Source organism: Bactrocera dorsalis, chromosome 4, assembly GCF_023373825.1.
Source record: "Bactrocera dorsalis isolate Fly_Bdor chromosome 4, ASM2337382v1, whole genome shotgun sequence".
In the NCBI taxonomy this organism is placed as follows: Eukaryota; Metazoa; Arthropoda; class Insecta; order Diptera; family Tephritidae; genus Bactrocera; species Bactrocera dorsalis.
This window is the reverse complement of record NC_064306.1, coordinates 44216451-44233139: the sequence shown is the minus strand read 5'-3', so window position 1 is coordinate 44233139 and position 16689 is coordinate 44216451. Positions and strand designations below refer to the sequence as shown.

Genomic DNA, 16689 nt, shown 5'->3' with positions numbered 1-16689 from the left:
ATATCATAATGTTTGAGCTGTCTCCTGGTTAGAAGTACAGTTGTGGGATAAAGTATGATTTGCTTAAGGGAGGATACCTCTAGTACCGTCAAAAATGGTAATTTTTTCCACTTCTATTATGGGAGAATAAAAACAGATCGAATACGTTTTTTTCATATACATTAAAAGGTATTATTAGAGTAGAAAATAAAAACTATTTGTCAAAACAAAATGGCGCAAACTATCCCGTAGATTGACACTTTTACGGCCGTCAACTTCCTGGCTAGGCTTCTTATCTTAAAAGAAAGAAGTACATTTTTTTAATCAGGAATTGGGGATATAGGCCTGGATTTTGTAAAAAGTACCGTTTTTACCCGTTTTTTTCGACATCAAAATAGTTAAACAACTGTCAAAATGTCATTTTTCTCGGAAAACCGCTCTATCACGCACTATATAAACGCACACTAAAAAATTTTCTATAAAATAAGCTTCAGTTCAAGTAAATCGGTTAAATAATTCGCTCGAGCCTCAAAATTTTGTGTATCCATACACCCGCTGCATGAAGTGCAGTGATTCTGGGAAAATTCGAAATCTTCGAAAATTCTCAGAGTAAACCAAACCAACTTTGGGACTATATTTTTGAATAGTTTTTCAATCGATTAGAGCGAAAACAATTTTTCTCATTTTTTTAACAAGAGGTATCTGCCTCCTTAACTGCTTGAATTACAACCATTTTAAGGTGGATTTTGAAAATTATATTCTTAATCGTTATTCCTATTCATACAAACTGAATGATTGGAAAGAAGCGTTTGTATAGGACGATGTTTCATTTGACCAGTTTCTTTACGAAATTTGCCTTAAATTATTTTCTAAAGACATAATTTAATCTTCGAAAACATTTGTCAGATCGAATTACCATAGCATTTGGCTGCCATACAAACTGAACGATTGAAATCAAGCTCTTGTAAGGAGTCCTTTATATCTGTGAAGAGTATTATAACTACTATAGTTTCGGTGCAACTGAAGTTAACGTCTTTTCTGGTTAATAATTACAATTATTTAAAATTTTGTACACCTGTATACTCGTACAATTTAATATTTTTTTTTGAGAATTTGACGTCCGATGTACAGCAAAACTGCTGCCGGCAACATCTGTGAACTTTCTTATTGTAACAAGTATATTTATATAATTGTTTTGGATTTTAATTTTTTATTATTATAAGTGATTTCAAAGTATTCGAAATTTGTTAGTATTGTTGGCTTGGCTAAGGTACGTTGCACTTGACTGAGAGCAATTGCTTGCTCATTGTTGTTATTATTCTAACTTTCTATACCTTCAAAGGCACTGCAATTTTCCTCATTAAACAAATTAAACCGACGTACGCCCCTATACGTATATATGTATATATTGAAATTGTAGCTACATGCCGCACAATCACATATTAGCAATATTTTTTCTATTTTTATTTACACGCTTGACTAGTCAAAGCGCTCAAGTGGAATTATTTCGGCTTTGATTTGCATTCAATGAATTGACATGCAATATTTTCAAACCATACACTTACACCCCTTTAGCGGTACAATCGCTCATGTTAGCTAAATGTATGTGCATTTATGTATATATGTGTAAGTATGTGTGTTTGTATTTATTGTTCTTTCGGCTATTGGGCCATTTTTTCCGGTTAGTTTGTCTAGTATTTGGCCTTTGTAGCCGTTATATTGATTTTCACACCGGTTTGCCTCAACTTGTTTTCTCCAGCTGTTGTAGCTATATATACAGCGCTATTGTTTTTTTTTTCGCTATTTTTACCGCTAAGACTTAAGTTTATTGTGGGAATATGACATGCAACATGTTGATGTTATGCTTGTCTATAATGCAGCGCCGAGGAAATTGCAACATATAACGATTTCCGTTCACCAAGCATTCACAGTTTAACTGCATTTATATGTAAGTACATACATACGTATATACTACACATATATGTTTATTTTTATAACCTATTGAACAATATAATGTATATGTAATAAATATGTAAGTTCGCTTTTAAACATTTTGAATTGCGGTGAGTTCTTACAGATTACTGTAATTTCTATTAATAATTGGCAGACAAATCATATGTGGTTAAGAGATTAGACCATTGAAGAGTCCTCGAAAAAACTGTTGTTAAAAAGTGCTTTGGAGTTATATGGTCACCTGAAATCCAAAATAACATAACATCACTTTTCCTGAAATTACTGGTGAAGGAAAAACGAGATAATAAAAACTACTCATATTGAAACAAAATATGAGTTTTCATTATAAAATGGTTATATATTGGTTATTATATCTGATAATAATTTACCTTTTCTCTGAAAAGAAATACTTAAACGTGTGGGAAACAAAGCAATCTTCATTTGATGAGAAAAAGTGAAAAGATAAAATTATTATTCTTTCGACTGCTGAATTTCACTTTGCTAGTAACATATGAGTATAATATCTCTTTTTCATGTTGTAAAATTTGTATTAAGTATGCAGATAATTTAATCATACAAATGTACATATACCAATAAGGAAATTATGGACATTTTTAACACAAAAACTTTTAAATTGGATCTTTGATTTGTAAATCACTCGAGTTTGGTTAATTGCATTTCTAATATCATAGTTCACAGGACAGGTTATATGCAGTCAAAGAAATCTTTAAAAAATGTCCGAAAATATTCAATTATTATTAAAGTATTATAATAAGCAGTTAGTAAAAAATTAGAAATATATCCATAATCTGGGTGATCCATTTCTACGTTTCCTACTTTTTCAAAGAAAAAACACAGAAATTTAAAATTTAATGGGGTATGTTTATTATCATTCGAAAGATCAAGTATTTTTTGAAGATTATGTCTTTCAAATGTTGGTCGCGGCTACGTCTTAGATCGTCCATCTGTTGAGTTCAGTTTTCGATGACTCGTTCAAGCATTTCGACTGGTAAACTGGTGAATGACACGCGTGATGTTTCGCTTCAAGGCCTGAATCGAAGCGTGATTGTCTGCATAGACTTTAGACTCTACATATGCTCACAGGAAAAAGTCTAATGGTGGCCAATCGACCGGCCCAAAACTTAAAATCATCTGCTCACTGAAATGTTATTTCAATAAATCTTTTGATTGCTGCGATGTAGGGAAGTGACGCCGTTTTGTTGAAACCAAATGTCGCCGAGATCACGAGCTTCTATCTCTGACATAAAATAGTCGGTTATCATGGCGCGATCGTCGCTGACGGTTACGTTCTCACCGGCATCATTATTGAAGATATATGGACCAATGATTCCACTGGCCCAGAAACTACACCAAACCGTTGTTTTTTTCTGAAAGAAATGGCAACCCCAAATGCGGCAATTTTGCTTGCTTACATATCTATTGTGCCATAAATAGGGCTCATCGCTGAACAAAATTTGGCTCGCAAACGTCGGAACTTTAGTAATATTTTCAGTAAGCTCAGTTTCGAAATTCTGGAAATATACTTCAATTTAGGAGAAAAACTGGATAAATTGCTTTTTTACTTATGACTCGAACCTCTCGAGGGACATTATTGAATGCGCTGCTCCCTAAATGGCTTTCATTCCCGAATGAAACATCGGAGACCCTATAAAATAATATGTACATAAATGATCACCATGACGAGTTTAGTCGATATAATCGTCTGACTGCCTGTCTGTCCGCTGTCTGTCTATCCGCTGTCTATATATGTATATGTATATGCCAAATAGTCCCTCGATTTTTGAAATATTGATATAAAATTTTTTCTCTTCAAGAAGCTGCTCATTTGTTGGAACTAAATCAAGTTTGTTTCTTAAGTCTTTTGTTCTGAAATTAAAAATGTAAAATTTATTGTGTTAACAATATTAAATATATGTCACCTATTAGCACGTGCACAAATAATAATGAACCAAGACAGAATTATGTGCTATAAATACAACAACAACAGCACAGTAGTTCTCTAAATGCCTCAACCTTTGCACCGCACTTGCTTTATAGTTGATTTTATGTAACTACCGAGTAATCGTTAAAATTAAAAATTGCCGGCACATCGCTGAAATGTTTTTGCTTTTATTTTTTTCCACTAACTAACGTCAGCAATGCAATCAACACTATTTTAATTGCTTAAGTCAGGCTGACACGGAGGCAGGCACGGCAAATAATGCAACAGCGCTGCCGATGCTGTCAGCCAACCGTGCCCCAAACCCCAAATAACGCAGAACACATTAGTACAATTGTATATACGTATGTATATTTGCACACGCGCCAAACGTGGCAACCGCGTAGGGGCTGGTAGGCAAGTAGGCTGGCAGCCGGACAGGCCGGAAAGTCAGTAGTGAGGGCGTCGTTGATGCCTGTCTGTTACATTTGCAATTTTAATTGAAAATCATTGTAAGGCGATTGATCGGTCTCGGAACGTGAGCGCTTTTTGCAATTATCTGGGCGAAAGTAACACCTATGCAGTCCCTAGCGTATTGCGAGAAGGATCGTGCAATGATTATCACTTAAAAGGCCAAACACGCATGCGCTTTGATTGGAGAGGCGCGCAATAAATTACACCGCAATGTTTGTTCAACTAGGGCGTTTAGCAAGAACGTGCTTACGTCAACGACAACAATTCTAGAATTTATTCTACTCATTGCTCTTCGCATTCCATCACCTTTCATGAGTACTTGGCTGGAGTGTAGTATGAAAGGGTAGGCGTTGATTGATTATTGGCGCGAATAACATTTATTCCAGATTTGGTGACATTGTTGGGTTAGACCGCCCTCAGGCAGCTGGGTGGCGGAGATGTCTTCAATAAAAATTTATTATTGCACAAATCAAGTGTTTCTATGGGCATCCGGCACTGTGCTATAGTAAGAAAATATTTCATCGGTGGAATTGTCCGTGGAAAGTGACAATTTAAATTTTAATATAAAGTAATTGTTGCGGGTGAATAAATATAACTTTTTTAATATATATTTTTAATTTTTAGACTGTAAAAAGTAAAAATAATTAGAAAGGAAGGACAAAGTTCGGGTGCAAACGAATATTTCTCACAACTTGAAAGAATCAAAGCAAGGGTATATGAGAAAAACGTCAACCAAAGTATAAGAAATCCTAACTTCATTCCAGCCTAAACAAAATGATTATATGTAGTTTATGGAACAAAGTTAGTAAAATGTATATCTTTCTTTGACTTCTTTAACTTTTTGAAGGCGTCTTGATACCGAATCCACTAAATTTTGAATGATCTCTGGAGAAATTTCTTCCCAAAGCGAAGTGATCTCAGAAATTCTTTCTCCTTTGGTTTCATTTAACGAAACTGTTCTTCTGCGTATCAAAAGAGACCAGTCGCTTTCAATGATATTTAAGTGCGGACTTTGAGGTGGCCTGTCCAAAGTATTAACACTGACATCTTTCAAAAATTGTATATCATCCGCGCTTTGTGGCACAGGGCATTATCCTGTTGCAGAATAAAGCCTTCTCCAATAAGTCTGTGCCCAGAAATAAAGGTATTATCCTTTAGGATAATCAAATATTGACCTCGGTGCATTGAGCCGTCGATAGGATTCAAGTCACCCAATCCATTATACGCCACACACTCCCAGAACATGACAGCGCCTCCAGCATGGCTCACTTTTTGACAAACGGATCGCAATATTAGAAAAAATTTGTTTTTTGATGAGTTATACTCAAAGGAGCTTTCATCTGTTCATAGAACACTTTTCTAGAAGTCCTTTGGCTTGTGTGGATGTTCCTTTGCAAAGGTCAGTCTTTTAAGCTTGTTTGCCTTCGATATAAACGTCACGTCCTTAGCTTTTAAAGCTCCTTGCTTCAAACGTTTTCGAACTGTGCGCTCACTGATTGGGTTCTTGGCCGTCAAATCCTATTGAAATGCCAGGAATAGTTGGCTATATTATTTGCATCCGCAGTAAGCTGCTGCGTATACAAGTCTGGTCCAAGTTCACTTTTAGTAGCACTATCAAAATGCTTTGCTCTCGCTACTATGTTTCCATATAAATGTACTATATATGGGGTATTCCATACCAAATCGACCACTTTTGAACCCGACCCCTTTCGATTTTTTTGTATAAATACGGTTTTTTCATACTGTCTTAAACATAACCATAACATATATTTTTTGAAAAAAGTTTACGGGAAATTTTTAATTTTTAAAAATTTGACAATTTTTTTTTAAATAAATAAAAAAAATATATAAAAAAATCGACCAACTCCGGGATTAGCAGGGATAGTTGTCAAATTAATTGAAGTTATTTTTGAGGAAAAAAAAAAAATGGCGAACTTCCTTTGCAAAGGTCAGTCTTTTAATAATTTTTTTTTTAATATTTATATACGGCACTTCCTTAGCCTAAATTGTCCTAAAAGCTGCTTACTTCAAACATTTTCGAACTGATTGGGTTTTTGGTAGTCAAATTCCATTGAAATGCCAGGAATAGTTGGTAATTTCCTTGGATCTGCAGTAAACTGCTCTTGGTCCAAGTGTACTTATATATACTATCAAAATGCGGGAGGAAATAATTTCTTTTCATTTTCCATATATATATATATATATGTATGTGTATTCATATCTTAAAAACATTCGAATATGCACTATAGCGACTCACTCACTATGTCAACTTCATTTGCGTTTTTTGTTCGCTTTCGCAATAGATGCAATTTGACAAAAACGGCAAATCTTTACTGGCGTTAAAAAATTAGTAATTATAAATGACAGCAACTGCAACTGCGTTCAAGACACATCTGAACAAATGTTGTTGCAACAAAAGTCATCAACACGACATACATTTTAATTACTTGTAATGTACACACATTTTACATGCATTCACTGGAAAAAAATTTGTCGCTGACAGCAAAAAAATTGTCACTTCAAATTTCCTACATCCGCCGCGCCGAGTTTCCAAATGTAATTGACCAGTAAAAATTGCAACTGACAGCCCAACTAACGGACCGGTAGTGCGTCTGGATGAGTGCTTGCAAGTAATGTACAAAAAATAACTGTGTGAGTTTTAGCAGAGTGACACTTTTTGAAATAAGTAACAAATTTAAGCGATTTTTTTTCTGAGAAGGGTTATTTTCTGCATGTTCAAAGTTTGCAAACAAGTTTTCGGTAAATTTCTAGAAACGTTGTAAGTTAAATGTTTTTCAAAAAACATATTTCTTGCACAATTCTTTGCAAAGTGATCTATTTGCAAAAAAGCCGGTTTTGCAGGAAACCAAATTAATCTATTATTTATCATACACTTATAGCATAAATACACTCGGATTTTCTGTACGAACTTCTGCTGCCTCCTAGTGGTATGGCTCAGCTTTTTAAACGGTAGTAAGCAGCTCATATATATTATACTCATTTGCCCACTATACGTATATAGTATATTCGAGTAGGCACGATACTGGTTGAAAAATTAGCAAAAAACTCGTGAAAAATCAATGTAGTATGCGACGGTGCATTAGTATTAAAAGTTGTCGGCCCATAATTTCAGCCAATTTTTACGAATAGCTTAGGACAAAAAATGCACTTAAATAGTACTCCTTGTTGACAATTTGGCCTATTGAAAGGAATTCGCAGTCCACCACACCCCAATAAACGAAAAAAATTGTCAACATAACATTGTTTTTTCTGCTTTGACCTCGTTTTTCTTGGCTTCGGCGCAGCTTTATCTTAATATTCTACTCAACCGATTGTTCGTCTGTTTCCAGGTTGTAAGCATAGATCCAAAACTCATCGCTACTAATAATAAGTTTCATGGCATCCTGGTAGTCGGAAAGCATTGTTTCACAAACGATAACGCAATGCTGTTTTTCGAAAAAATTTAGTGATTTTGGAACAAATTGTGCTTTCACTTTTCTTAGGTTCAAATGATCTTTTAAAATGGTTTTCACTGATCCAGTAAGATCTGATCTGACTGTTAATCGTCGATTATCAAGCGTCAATTCCTTTATTTTATTAACGTGTTGATCATCAGTTGATGTTGATGTCTGTTCTGGGCGTGGTTCGTTTTGACTGCGTTCTCGACATTCTTTGAATAGTTCGTATCAAATAAAAATGCTTGCTTGCGACAAACAATTATAACAGAAGTCCTTTTCCAACATTCTGAACCTTTTGGCACCAGAATTTGATTTTGCCCACAAAATGTTCCGTCAAAAAATGGAACTTCTTTGTTGAATAATTTTACTTATCGCAAAAATCGCCAAATGTAGTTTATGTACTTCAGAAAGATCAGCGTATACTAATTATTATTTTGATGTGACATTTGACACAGATGTCACTGACAGTCGTACTAACCTTTGTCTTACTATTTTTCGCCTACCTTCGATATAAGATAAAATTGATAAAATCAAGTTTTTTATGCACATATACTATATAAACAAAATAGTTATAAACCAAAATATTGAGAGAGAACTTTTTCACTCAATTCCTTTTCTTTCCCTAAAGCGATAGCTATATAATTTCAAGGCTGGCAGATACTGCCACAGACGACACACATGCCAAACCCTTTAAGCGCATAATAATAAACAAGAACGTGATTGTCGCCAATTTGAGCAACTGATTTGTCACATTCAATGCGCCATGGTGTAGCTTCTTTGCTACTATTGCGCAAAATAATTGTAATAACAATTATCTGCATTCATGCTGCAATATCACACGCAAGCAATCACTAGGATGTGCACGAAAGAAAATTTTTTAATTTTTAGGAATTCCTTTACAAAATCATTAAAAATGAAACATGCTGGATAGCAGAAAAATTTCTACAACTTTTTTGAGGATTTTGTTTTTATTTTTCATTTTTTAAAAGAAATATTTTAAAAGGTGTTTCTTTATCATAGGGTTTTCAATGAGATTATCTTTTTTCGAAGTTGGTCTGGTTGATAAATGGTACCTGATTTATACTTTGATCTTCTTTTTCATAATGGACAGACTTACTCCGGAACAATGGTTGCTAATCGTCAAAATTTATTACCAAATTAATGGGTCGTATCAAGCTCTACGTCCAATATTCGATTGACTGCCTAGCAGAGTTCGTAATCCGAGTAGAGTATCGAACAAGTTTCGAATGATTCAATCCGCTATCATGTGCATCAATTGTAGATAGAATCGTTCGGTTTATTATCTTCAATAATGATGTCGGTCATAATGTTAAAGTAAATGAGGAACGCAAAAAGTAAAACAGTCTTCGTTTCTCGAAACGTATTCAACTTAGAGGATCTACTCTAATGCACATACCCTTTATACTGTGTTCATACTCTTATTGTTCTCCGTAGCAAGCGTGTAGTTCAGTCGGTGTAAATAAATAGAAACACAAAGCCGCAGTTATGAAAAAGAAGGTGCGCATGCGCACAATGACACACAGTTTAATGTCTCAGTAAGCGTTGTCTGTTGCTAGTTTGCGTTACTTACAACAATTTATGACATTCAAAAAATTTCTTGCAACTTGCTGCAACATCAACATTAACACATCGACAGCACCAGCGTAAGCTCACTTGCAGTGGCAACAGTCATTATGGTGTTAGCGGCAACTGATACAGTCAAGTCAACCTCAAGTGTCTGCCAAACAATTGTGTGCTTTTATTTATTATTTGCCACTTTTACTGCTGTGGCGGCTGAATTGTGCTCTTAAAGTGTTTTTGCTTGTTTTTTGGTCTTTTGGTCACACCGTCTGTTCTCTTTGAAGTCTTACACACATAACCCCATACCGGCTTGTATGTGAAGAGCGGTTGTCTGTGTTGTTGCTGAAATAGAAATTACACCTTTTTATAATCTGTTGTTGACTTGAACTGATTCCCAGCTAAATATCGCAATGGATGCTCTGCTATACATATGGCAAGATACGATTGTTTGCTTGAGCGTTATGTTTATTTATTTATGCGAAATTTCGCAAATTTTGAAGAGGTTTTGTTGACTTTGTTGATTGTACGATTGTTTTGTTTAAGAAGTCTCAATGTTATTGACGATAATGCTGTGTCATCAGAAGTGTGCTTGACAATCACTCAGATCTGCTTTGCTTTGTTCTGCACTAAAACAGCTGCGATGAGTTGCAAGTGTTAATGAGCTGAAAGGATTAATATCAAATTGTTAGGAATATATGCATAATATATGTAAAAGGCATAAATTACGTTGTTAGCTTAGAGAGAATAAAAAGCATGCAGCTAATGATTAGTTGATATGAAGTTTTAATTTTTTTTTATTAATTAAATTTTCACTTATAAGTACTTAATAGTTAATATTTGTTCAATATATTTGAATATACTGCAGAACAAAAATAATTTATCGAACAATGTTCAATGTTCTTTTAGCTTTTTGTATAAAATTTTTTAGCATTTGCTTCATTGAATTATTAATATTGCTTTTAAGGGGCTCACCTACTCTAAAATTTCAATTTCAATAACTCCTATATCCGGTCTTATAAGTCGGCAAAGTGTCTTGTACACATTTGCTTCTGCGTATAATTTCTATTTCCAAAAGCTCGGTGGGATATCACAAATTATGAGCTCTCAAAAGTTTAAGCTTTGATCTCCCAAAGGTGGAATTATCAAGAAGGAAGTGTTGAGATGATTCCACCTCGTCTTTTCCTTACAGCTTCCGCAGTTGAACGAAGATGGATCAATGGTCTGTTTAAACTCCCACAACTAGAAAGAGATTAGCCATACTAAGAAAAAGAGCTCAATAGACCTTTTATAATCGATTTTGGTGCAAAAGGATCTTACGACAGAACATGAACCAATGATAGCTCAGCATTGGACAAGCTCCCGCGAAGTCCAGCTATCCGGTAGAAAAATTGACGTAGGGAGCATCGAACTGTTCCCATTGTACTGATAGTGAAACTAGGGTTTCTATCTAACAGAAAATTCTTAGAGTCTATCTTAAATTTGTAAATTGACTACTGCAAAATTATTCTCAGAGTCTCCTAAATCTAGCTGTCTTCGATGCGCTGTTTCTCTGTTCGAGTTTGACCTCTTGTTAAAAAAATTATCGAGTTGAATTCGTACAAGAGAGTATGTGGATACCTCGGTATAGGTGCTATCAAGTTTTGTTTTGCATATTTCGACAAACGAAAATGCAAATGTATTTTTGAAACAATTATAGTAATTTATAGAAACCAAAAGACAGGTTGACATCAACATTTTTGAACGTGAAAAAAATGTCCACTATGGAAGAATTATAACACTATTGCGCTTGCGACAGAAGATACCATATATAGTATTAGCGCAGGGTTGCACCACAAGTGCTGCCATTTATTTAAGCCTTTGCTATAGTTTGTTCGTTACACTCGAGAGTAACACTTTGCGAATTGAACCACTTCTATAAATTCCAGACTTCGTTTGAGAACACATTGCATTATAATATGTTGTTCCCACACCACCAATAAACGCGAATTACCTCTTAGATAAATTCCCCTAATATGAATATTACATACATATGTACTTGTAATGTGAAACATGTATGAACTTTAATTAACATAAAATCTCTTTTTTTCGAACAACCGCATATCTATTATAATTACGTCTATACTGTTAACTTACTCATTATATTATATGTACTTGTCATAAATAGCTTTTCGCATGCGTAATGTGTTTGTTGCATGCATATGTGGTTATTAATCGGAGTATTAAAGTTAAACTCATTTAATAATGCGGTGATGTTGTTTAATATACTTTCATAGACATAAAACACTAGTCTACACGAAATCTATATTTTTTCCTCATCATGATTTTTTCATATACATATTTAAATGTAGTTAATGTTGCTACTATATTGTTTAAAAAATAAATATATAAAATGTATTCAACAGAGGCCAGATATTTAGCGAAACGCTCGCAATTCTAGTTTTGAATATTAAGCCTCTTTAAATTCACTAATGCTAAAATTGTATTTTTCATATTTACTAATACGAATGTCAAAATTTTTCAAATATTTTCTTTTTTGGCTAAAAAAAATTTGAATAGTTGTTTTAACCTAATTCAGAGAGAATATTCCTTATTTTAACCTGAGACAATGCGCTAGGGGGCGCATTAGTAAATAATTCTAATTCTATTCTAATTAAAATCAAACTTCAACTTTTTTTATTTGTAATGAACATTAATGAATTAAATATATACCATTTTGGTCAACCACTTTAAGCCATTTTTTCGCCAGAGACACTATTCCATCAGTGTAAAATTTTTCTGGTTTCTCGGCGAAAAACTGCAACAAGTAATTTTCACAAGCTTCTCTTGAAGCCAACTTTACTATATGAAGAGCGTTCTGTATTGACCAAAACAAATGATAGTTCGATGGTGCAAGGTCAGGGCTATATGGTGGATGCATCAAAACTTCTCAGCCAAGCTCTCCCAGTTTTTGCCGAGTCATCGAAAATGTGTGTGGTCTAGAGTTGTCCAGATAGAAGACGAAGCCCTTTTTGATCAGCTCTGTCGTTTTTTTTTGATTTATTGTTTCAATCTCATCAGTTAACAATGAAATGTAGAATCAATCGTTCGACCAGGCTGGAGCAGCTCATGGTGGATGATTCTTTTCTTTTTTCGAGGCGTAAATCCTGGCTTTGCGACCATTTGTTGAGCTTCACCACGGTTGGACCATGATATTTTTCTCACATTATTGTCGTATTTGATCCACTTTTCGTTTTCTGTTATCATTCGCTTCAGAAGTGAATCAATTTCATTTCGTGTACCCAAACGTCGAGCTTCTTTTTGTAGCCAATCTTTTTTTAAATGGTTCAAAACTGTTTGATGGTGTATGTTAATTTCCTTGGCGATATCATGGCTGTTTATGTGACGGTCCTGGTCAATTTTTTCGATAATTTCATTGAATTTCTTAACGATAGGTCGACCAGATCGAGGTCCATATTTCCCATCGAAATTTCCAGAACGGAAGCGAGCGAACCATTGTTGTTCTACACGAACTGATACAGCATCATCATCGTAAACTTCACAAATTTCATTGGTGGCTTGCGTGGCACAATGTGATTGGTAGTACTGGAGATATACGACTGCAACGACATCTATTGACAAAATACGAAAAGACTTTTTCGACTGCCTATATCATCGTAGTGAGCGGAGTCGATTCGTTTTAATTTTCTCATTTTGCACACGTCTTTTTCTTTCAAAAAAGCTGCTCATTTTTCGGAATCGTCGATATCGGACAACTATAGCATATAGCTGTCATATAAATTAAACGATCGAAATCATATTTTTTTCAAACTGGCAGATTAAACCCAAACCTTTGTTTTTGTTAACACAGCTCGAAAACCCACGCTTTTCCAATTAAACAATCGCTGTTACCTAGTATGATAAATTACGAGTTAATTTATTGTTGCTTGCCCCAGAGGCATAGACGACTGTAATTTCATATTTAACTACCGATCATTTCGGTCTCCGATTCATTTCATACGATTATGACTAAGCACTATTTAAATGTTGCTCTAATAGTGCAAATACCAGTAGTGATTAACCGTTACTTTTACATTTTATTTCCTGTAAACGTAGTACTTGAAATCGCTTGAATACCTTAACAAAATTACAGACAAAAGATCATTAGCATTACTGGCAGTATGAATGTATGTAGTCCACCAAATGGGTGTGTTGCGCAGTGGGAAACAAAATGTATAGAACAAAGTGGAAGAAAAAACATTGAAACTTGTTCTTTAATATTAAGTAACTGGATTTTGTTTGAACTTATTTTATATAGTTTGCCACATAATTACCATTTTTTAACTAGCTTTTCTTAGATCATTATTGAATAATAGCTTTAAGCGGAGTTGTGTTGCAAATTAAATAACACACACACATATACTCGCACATATAAATGTATTTATCACTATTTTGTTCTAAACAAAAGGCCAACAACATCGCAAGTATGCGGGCATTTTAAAGTGCAAAAAGAGAGTGTTCAGGCTACACCCAGAAATGTCAATCGCTCCATTGACAGTTCACCATTCACCAGCCGCATGGACTTTTGCTTTCAATTAATCTTTTCCATAGCCATTGTTATTGCGTGAGCAGCTAATTGCTGATTTGCTATATTTGGCAGTGCAAATGTGTTAAGTTTTAGCTTAAGTAAAATGTTTTTTTTTTTGTTTTTGTACAACCGAAACATGTATTCGTGCCTTGTGCGAGCGCGTGCATGTTTCTAAAAGAATTTGAATTTAAATTTTTTATATATTTATATTATTGTATTTTTATTTTTAAAGTTCTTATATACATTGAGACAAAAAATTATCCGGAAATTGTTATAAAATTCCTTGGGTAAATGATATTTAAAAAAAATGATTTTTTTTAATTCAGTATTATGGAAAACACAATCCTATGAGTGGTACAAAGTCTTCAGAGAGGATCGAGAGGTCGTTGAACGACATTCGCCCTCTTCAACTCATGAAAATATTAAAAAAAAAGTGAATGTTATGGTGCTTGAAAATCGTCAGGGAAGTGTTAGAGAGTTGGCAAGAGAACTCCATATCTCTCGCGACTCCGTTCGAATGTTTTTGGTGGATATTTTTGGTATGAAACGTGTTTTTGCTCGACTCCTTCCGGTAAAGCTTATTTTTTTTTAAGAATACGATTGTGACCAAATTTAGAGTCAAAGACGCAATGAATACCATCGATCAACCACGGTATTCACCAGATTTGGCTCGATGGGATTTTTTCTTGTTTCTCAAACTGAAATTGCCGCTTCGTGGAAACCGTGTTCAGTCGATCGAAGAGATAAACAAAATCCGCTGAAGGAGCTGAAGGCCATATGAAAACTGTTTCCAGGACTGAAAAAATCGTTGCCATAATTGTATTACATCTGGTGGGAAGGCAAAAAAGTAAATATTGATACACAATTCTTTATTTTGAGCTTTACTTACAATTTCCTGGTACCTTTTTGTCACAATGTATACATTGGAATTTAAATTGCAAATAATTTCAAATTATGTTTTTTCTATCTCGTTTCAGTAAAACTACAACGCGCAGCAACAAACACAAACCAACAACTTGGTGACGGCAGCATAACGAATTCGATAAATTTTCAAGTTTCGAACGAAGCGTGCGCGTATAATTTAAAGAAATATATATAAATATATATAAACGAATATTAATAACCGTTTTAACCGCAACATCTGCTTACTTCGAGACACTTTTGACCAATATGTAAATATTAGCGGCTGAAAAGTCGTTTCTTCACACCGTTTTTTAAAGTCTCATTCATTCAAAAATTTCAAAATATAAAAATAATAAATAATAATACCGTTAATGCTTGCGAATTAACAATATTCCATTTCTTTTTCCCACTAAAGAAATTATAATCAAGTGTTTTAGTTTTTTTCACAAGCACGCGTTTCGAAATCCCCTTTAAATTTCTTTTTCCCCCATTAATCACTCACATAAGTGCAATAATAAACATAAATAAAATCACTAAATAATATAATATTAATTAAAATCATTTAATCTGTTGTGCAAAGTGATGAGTTTTAATACAAAAATCAAATAATATACAAAACGCACCAAGGTGGCATCACATTACAACTTACAACTAATTACAAGCTAACAAAGAAACGTCTTAACTTCATTCATACAACGATTCTGTGATATAAGAACCAAAAGGTGAGTTGAAAAACGAGTTTAATTTTAATTTTAAAGTCTTGATTAATTTACATTTAATTTACATTTTACTATACTTACTATACATACGCACACATACATCTTGTTTACATAAATGAAATCGAAAGTTGTTACTAAGGCGACATCTTTCAAATATAAACGAGCGTGACTGGCTGATTGGAATTAGTGTGGCTTTGTTAACCTAATGGAATTTATGGCGGAATTTATTTTAATTCTTGTAAAAAATTATAATATAATAATAAAGGGCTCAATTTCAAAGTTATAAATAGCTTTTTCTTTATTCATAACTTGAGTCACATTAAAATGCCTTAAAAAATGTGTAGTACAACAGCGCTTGTGGGAGAAGAGGCATATAGAATAAATCCATCCATCGAAGTTGTGATAGAACTTCGTAACATTAGCTTTAATATGTAAGAAATTTCGTTTATCCTCAACAACGCAGTGCAAAGAAGTGGTACTACCATTTTCTTACAATTTTTAATATTTTAATCGAATATCTTTAAGGCGTAACATGGGTTTCCTCGGGTAATAACAGCATTTTTCCAACAATTTTTTTATCATATAAAAAATGAAATATTTTATTAGATTTTTTTTATTGTTACAGACATACACTATTAACAAAAAAATTCAGAATTTTTTGAAAAAAAAAAAAATTTTAAACTTGGCCATTGCGACACCATTTCCGGTGACCTCTTGGAAGAAATATACACCCGAGTTGGTAGGATAACTCCTCACAGGATCATCTAAAGTAAAAATAAATGCCTTATTTAGCTAAAACCTTAACTTAGAACTTTGACGAAGAAAAAAACTGAAAATTGGATTTTTGGCAGAAATTTTTACAAAATAATGAGAATTTCATTGAAAATTTCGCGCAATTTTTCTTTCAAATAGTTGTAATCGAAAAAAAAATTCTTCGTCCAAATTTTTTAGATTTGTATCTCAAAGACCTGTGTAAAATTTCATGAAGTTTGGCTGAGTAGTTCCAGAGATATCTTGCGAACCGACTTCAAAAACATAGTTTCAAGAAAAACGCATTTAAAATCGGCGAGCTTAGCATAGCTAGCCTCGAGCGCATAAGTTCTCAAAGCTATATCTCCG

The 16689-nt window shown here is 33.9% G+C and overlaps 1 protein-coding gene across 6 annotated transcripts in view; it reads left to right on the top strand.

Annotated features, from left to right (window-relative positions):
- The window catches only part of LOC105222575 (uncharacterized), a 149219-nt gene that overhangs the window by 91546 nt on the left and 40984 nt on the right, over positions 1–16689 (top strand). For 5 of the 6 annotated variants that reach the window (XM_049454527.1, XM_049454526.1, XM_049454523.1 and 2 more), the window contains one exon: positions 14926–15573. The gene's annotated coding sequence lies outside the window, so the exon portion shown is untranslated. The remainder of the gene's footprint in view (positions 1–14925; positions 15574–16689) is intronic. The other variant, XM_049454528.1, reaches the window with a different exon arrangement.